This window comes from Lithobates pipiens, unplaced genomic scaffold (genome assembly GCF_037356315.1).
Source record: "Lithobates pipiens isolate NorthernLeopardFrog02 unplaced genomic scaffold, aLitPip1_a1.2 Scaffold_10, whole genome shotgun sequence".
In the NCBI taxonomy this organism is placed as follows: domain Eukaryota; kingdom Metazoa; phylum Chordata; class Amphibia; order Anura; family Ranidae; genus Lithobates; species Lithobates pipiens.
In genome coordinates, this window is record NW_027507686.1 from 165,372,615 (window position 1) to 165,378,997 (window position 6,383).

The following is a 6,383-nucleotide window of genomic DNA, read 5'->3' on the forward strand; positions in this document are numbered from 1 at the left end:
TTTTTGTTTATAGCGCAAAAAATAAAAACCGCAGGGGTGATCAAATATCACCAAAAGAAAGCTCTATTTGTGAGGAAAAAAAGGATGTCAATTTTGTTTGGGAGCCACGTCGCACGACCGTGCAATTGTCAATTAAAGCGACGCTGTGCCGAATCACAAAAAGTGGTCTGGTCTTAAGCCAGCAAAATGGTCCGGGGCTTAAAGTGGTTAATCTATTTATGCCCCTACCCTCTCCCTTTTTCCCCTCTAAATTTTCCCTTTTTACTTCTTTTTGTTTATTTTACAAAGCTGGAGTTGAGTTTTAAAGTGTTCGTAGGGTAAACTATTAGAACAATACTATACAATACTATTTGTTAAAATGCTGTAGTGTATAGTAGCTCTGTTTGACCCACCTCATCATAAACTGATTATCTAATGGCAAAGTGTAATACTAGCACTTTAACCAATTTAATCAAATGCAAATAAATTTGTGATCACATACGTCTATGAAATGTTTCCCCGTGATGTCATTTTAAATGCATTGACTTGAATGGAAAAATGCAGGGTAACACGCAAACTGCACCATACAGTAGAGCACATAAGTCCCATAGAATAATGTATGTTTTTTATTTGTCCATGTATTTTGGCCAAACTAAAAAAAAGAAAATGCATTATACATCCAGTTTGGGCAGATCCCCCCCAAAAAAAAAATACAGGTTCCACCGAGATTTGAACTCGGATCGCTGGATTCAAAGTCCAGAGTGCTAACCGTTACACCATGGAACCAATCCATACATGGTAACCTGATGAATACTATAAGTTTACAGGACACCTAAACACAAGAACACTAATGCAATATAGTATGTTATAGCTCATTGCATTTGTTTTTATTTCTCACACTAATACCTGTTGTTGCCAGAAAGGCATTGTAACATTCTGTAAATGGATGTAAAATCACAAAAAAAATCCTTGAACAGCAGTATTGTCAGGCTGGGAGGAGGAAGTACTAGATGCACTAGCAGATTTAAATACACTAACAAACTGAAGCCAAACTCCAGCTCACACTTTATAATCAGTTACAGTAAAGACTCATGCACACACAATCTAGGTTGGCCGCGGGAAGACGCAGAAAAGTCGTGGCGTGATTTTTCCACAATTTTGGCACATTTCGTGGCCAGCGGTCAAAATTTCCTATCCTGAACACAATTCTTCCACGTTCAGGAGAGGGAGGTTGAATTTCCCCTAACCGCAGCGGCTTCTAAACACTCGTAAAAGCCTATGTTTACATGGACACATAGGCTTTTATGGAGTTGAGTTTAGTAGCTTTGTCAAAAATGCCAAAAGTGCCAAAACAAGTTTTGAAGTTGTAGTGTACATGAGCCCTAACAATTTTTTCTTCATTTGGGGATAAAGGTTTTACGTAAATAAAAGCTTATCACTGTAAGCACCCTCTGTAACTGATACATATGCTGCAGAGCTTGTTCTGCTGAAAAACAACAGACTTATTGGCCAGATTACCAGGTGAAAGTAAAGTAAAGAAGCCTAAGAAAAGAAAACAAATGTAGCCATCACATCTAAGAATTAATAAGCCGCAATATAATAAATGTTTGCTATTGGGTTTAATACCACTTTAACCACCTCTCACCTGGCCACTGCACATACACGACTGGGTGGGCGCTTCCTCCTTCTGAGTGGACGTTCCCGAACGTCCCTCAGAAGAAGCGGGATCACGTGCACGCGCATCCCCGGATATGCATCTTGGAATGGCAGGAGGGCACTGTGATTCGCCCTCCTGATCCGCATGATGGCTGTGTCTAATCACAGCCATCTTGATGTAAACAGCAGGAGTGGGTGACGTAAGACACGGGATCGCGTGGCCGCATGCCCACGCAGCAGCACGTTCCCGATCTGCCTGTGTCCCCCAGAGAGTTAAAGGAAGGATTGGCCCTCCTGATCACAGCAATCATGTAATGTAAATAGAGAGCAGTTGTAATGGCTCTCATCTATTCCTTTCCTCACACAGAGCCTGTCAGTGAGGAGAGGAAGAGACAATCTTTGCTGCAGCCATGGTATCAGTGAGTTTTTAGCTTTTTGTCTGCTTTTTACCCAGTGATAACCCAAAACACAGTGAAAACACCTGTCATACAGCTGTCCCAGTGAACATCTGCCCATCAACATTTGGCACATCTGCCAGTCATCATCTGGCACATCTGCCTGTCATCATCTGGCACATCTGCCACATCTGGCGCACATCTGCCCGTAATAATCTGCCTGTGATCTGCCACACCCCAGTGATCCGCATCTGTAACACATTTGTCTGTGATAATCTGTGCATATCTGTCCACATGGCTAAAAGATTATAGAGCTGCGAGGAGGCTCTCCAGATACTCCAGAGTATGTCAGATGGGAGTAGCAGGGAACTCTCTCCGTCAGACTCGTATAGCGACTATGAGCCAGTGGAAAGCAGTGGCTTTGAAATGGAAACCAAGTAGGATAGAATCCTAGCAAAGAGGCTCAGGAGCAATGAGCAGGCGCAGTCACCCACCAGCAGTGCAGCACTCCAGGATAATATGCAGGCAAAGTTCCCTTACCTATCTAAAATTTCAAGAAGACGTTATCACAGCCCTTCTCTATCCCCATGGCCAAGCCCTTCGACTAATTCACTCAGATACATTAGCCAGACTCCATGAAAGGCACTTTCCTGAAATCCTCCCACTTACCCAAACATGTCACAAACTCCCAAAAAAATCACATATGTAGCAGAATAAACCCAAAAAGACATTCCAACAGGAAGCACCAAGTTTAATTTTAGACTACAATGTTTAGCATAAAGATGTGTGGCATGTTGCAGTAGGGGTGTAAACCCATGGAAGACGGCATGTATTGCACCCAAAACTGGTTTCCTTATTTGCAATATAAATTCAAAACCACCTTAAAAAGTGTAAAAAACTGCTGGACATAATCGTCCCATTCTCAAAATAATCGGGAAGGGAAAAGAAAAGGGAAAAAAAAGGGGAAGGTGAAAGGAAAGAGGGAAAAGAGGACAGAGGGTTAAGGAAGGGCAAGGGAAGAGGTACACCTCTTCCCCCTAGTGTCCCACCCCGTCCTCCGAAAGGGACGTGATCGCCAAATGCTCCAGGATGGATTTGTATGTAAATTCATGCCAGTAAAGCTGCTTCTTCAGAAATTTACCTCAAGTTTCCAGATCAGTCAAAATGTGGCCCTTCATTCTGTTCACTTCCTCAACCTTGGCCAGCCATATGGCCACAGTGGGGGGTAGAGTCTGCTTCCAGAGGTCTGGGATACAGTTCTTAGCTGTGTTAAAGGTGAGGCAATACCGAGTGTTTATAAGTCTTCCGTGGTGAAGTATGATGGTGATGAAGGGACCAGGCCGGGTCTACAGTGAGTTGGTAATCTTTAAACTTTTGGGAGATTTGTCTAACTTTGGACCAGAAACCCTGTATCTGCTGCTGTATCTGAACCAATAAGCAGCAAGAGAGCCGTGTCTCTCCTGCACATCACTGAATCAAGATAGGGCTCAGGTATGTATTTGGGAGGGGCTGGATGCAAAGGTAAAAGGTAAAAAAAAAACTAAATGCCTTTACAACCACTTTATTAGGAAATTACCACTTTCTGTTTTTTTTTTAGTTTAGAAAGAATTAAACATGTTTTTAAATGTACTATATTTTCTAAAAGTGCAATAGTCCTTGTTTGTTATTAGCTGTTTAGGTATTACTTTTTGTCTTAGATATTTTGTCAATTATTCATGTTACTTGCTTACTTCGTGTGTTCATATTCTGATTATGAGTGCAGCTAAACATTGATTCCAAAAAACACAATCTGAACATTTTATGCAGATGTTTTGCTTAGGTATCCATAACTGAATTCAAACAGTTTTTTCTCTGTTTAAAAGGTTACTTATTAACAAAAGAGTTGCTCTACCATCTGCAAAAGAATTGTCAGAGTAATGTCACAATTAGTTATGTGTATCATTTATGGTGAATTCCATACAGCTGTCAGTAAATTTACATCTAAATATGGAATATGCTGGGTCACAGTTCACTGGTATCACTAATGGCTACATATTATAGCAGTGAAAATAAACAAGGTTTCTTATGTAATCTTTAGGTCATATTTTTTGTTCTACTTGGAAACCGCAAGTCTTAGTGTAAGGCACTTCGCAAAACGGAGATGCTGACCCCGACGTGATTTGAACACGCAACCTTCTGATCTGGAGTCAGACGCGCTACCGTTGCGCCACGAGGTCCTGCATGAAAAAAGTTTCTATAACTTTTTTTCTTTATGAAATAAAGAAATTGTACACCCAAATTTTTAATACATTTACATTCTAGCTGACAAGACGAGCAGATCTAAATGCACAAACTTATCTAGGGTCTGAAACTGCCATAATGCCCATGTTCATTTTCTTCCCATAATCATGATTCCCCTTGGACAGCAGGCAGGGAATCCTCTCTCTGCACCCACTGTCAGAATTTGAAAACAGTACAGTCGTGCAGGGCTCTGCCTGCACAGCCATGTCATTCGTTCATAGAGTTCTGTAAATGAATGAACTACAAGTACCATCTTCCACCATAGCAGACAGTTGTAGTTCTCAATGAACTAGGAGGGAGCTGGTAAGTAGGGATGGCCGAACTGTTCGCCCGGCGGTCGGTTTGAGTCTAATTTTGCGTGTTCGCGATTCGCCCGATCGGGGGACTATTGCCGCTGTTTGCCCGGCGGACATATGTGTTTACAGTGTGAAAAAACTTTGACCCATGATGACACATACATCATGGGGTACAGGACAGCCAATTGAGACATTTCAGCACATGGACAATTGGACATTCCCCCACCTTATAAATAGACCTGATCTGGCGGCCATTTTACATTCTGTCTTATGTCAGTTTAGGGACAGGACGCTGTGTGGAGCAGGGAGAGACTGTAGTGACACAAATCGCTAGCTATTAGGTCCACAAAAGTCCTTTTAAGGACTGGTATATGTGTAGTACAGTATATAGGGTTCAGTGCACTGCTGTGCTAGTGATTGCAGCAGCCTGTCTTTTGTCAGTGTAGGGACAGGATGCTGTGTGCAGCAGGGACAGGCAGTTTAATCACTAGCTAGCTATTACTATTAGGTCCACAAAGGTCCTTTTAAGGACTGGTATAGGTGTACAGTATATAGGGTTCTCGTGCACTGCTGTGCTGGTGATTGCTGAGTGCACTGCTGACTGATTCTGCAGCTGTTTTTTGTCAGTGTAGGGACAGGACACTGTGTGGAGCAGGGACAGTCAGTTTAATCACTAGCTATTACTATTAGGTCCACAAATAGGGCAGCAGTCAGCAGCAGTGCACCACAACCCTATATATTGTACACCTATACCAGTCCTTAAAAGGACCTTTGTGGACCTAGTAGCTAGTGATTTGCAGACTGTCCCTCAGTCCCTACACTGATAAAAGACTGCTGCAGAATAGAGCAGCAGTCAAGTATAATATTCTTTCTATATTTGGAAGAAAGTATATTATACGTGTACAAACCTATATACTGTACACCTATACCAGTCCTTAAAAGGGGGGACAAAGCAGACTGCAAATGTATCAGGAGCGAGGCATCAACCATGTACGGTCACATCTGGTGCTCCCAGGATGCCAGCACATGGCTCCGCAGTGTGGGCTTTTTTTAACGTGTCCGCTGCTGATAATAGTGTTGCCATCTGCAATCTTTACAGTCAACGCATAGGTCGCGGTAAGCCCAACACTCACCTAGGGACGACCGCCTTAAGAAGGCACATGAGCTGCCATCACCGAGCCCAGTAGGAGCAACAGAACACACAAAGCCACACTCCAGGCTCTCACCGTCCAGCCTCGTCTTCTACTTCTCCTTCTCCTCCCTCCTCACAATTGTCCTCCACTCCACCTTCCACCACGCCATCCTCACGTTTTTCTGCAAAAAGGCAGGCTTCCGTGGGCCAAATGTTTGAGCGTAAAAAAATTATGACGCTGGGTAACCCTCTTGCCCAACAGTTGACGGCTGGCTTGTCAGAACTGATAGCCCGCCAACTACTGCCATATAAACTGGTAGACTCGGAGGCCTTTCGAAAATTTGTGGCACAATGGAAGGTCCCAGGAAGGAAGTATTTCTCACAGAAGGGCATCCCAGAGCTATATGGCCATGTTCAGCGGCAAGTGAATGTATCTCTGGCACACAGTGTCGGTGCCAAGTAGAGCTGCAACTAACGATTAATTTGTCTGTCGACTAATCTATCGATTATTTTTTAGATTAGTCGACGACTATCCGATTATTTTTTTATTATTTTTTAAATTAATCTAGTCTGTTCCTTTTGTGATTAGATAATAATCCTTTGGATAACTTTACAAAAAAATGATACGTACAACTTCTAAATATA

At 42.6% G+C, this 6,383-nt stretch overlaps 2 non-coding genes across 2 annotated transcripts; both read right to left on the reverse strand.

The window, feature by feature from the left end:
• Positions 1-693: 693 nt before the first annotated feature.
• On the reverse strand, positions 694-765 carry TRNAQ-UUG (transfer RNA glutamine (anticodon UUG)). The gene has a single exon. It is a non-coding gene; the product is annotated as a tRNA-Gln (tRNA).
• A 3,409-nt stretch (positions 766-4,174) lies between these two features.
• Positions 4,175-4,246, reverse strand: TRNAW-CCA (transfer RNA tryptophan (anticodon CCA)). Its single transcript has one exon. It is a non-coding gene; the product is annotated as a tRNA-Trp (tRNA).
• Positions 4,247-6,383: the final 2,137 nt, after the last annotated feature.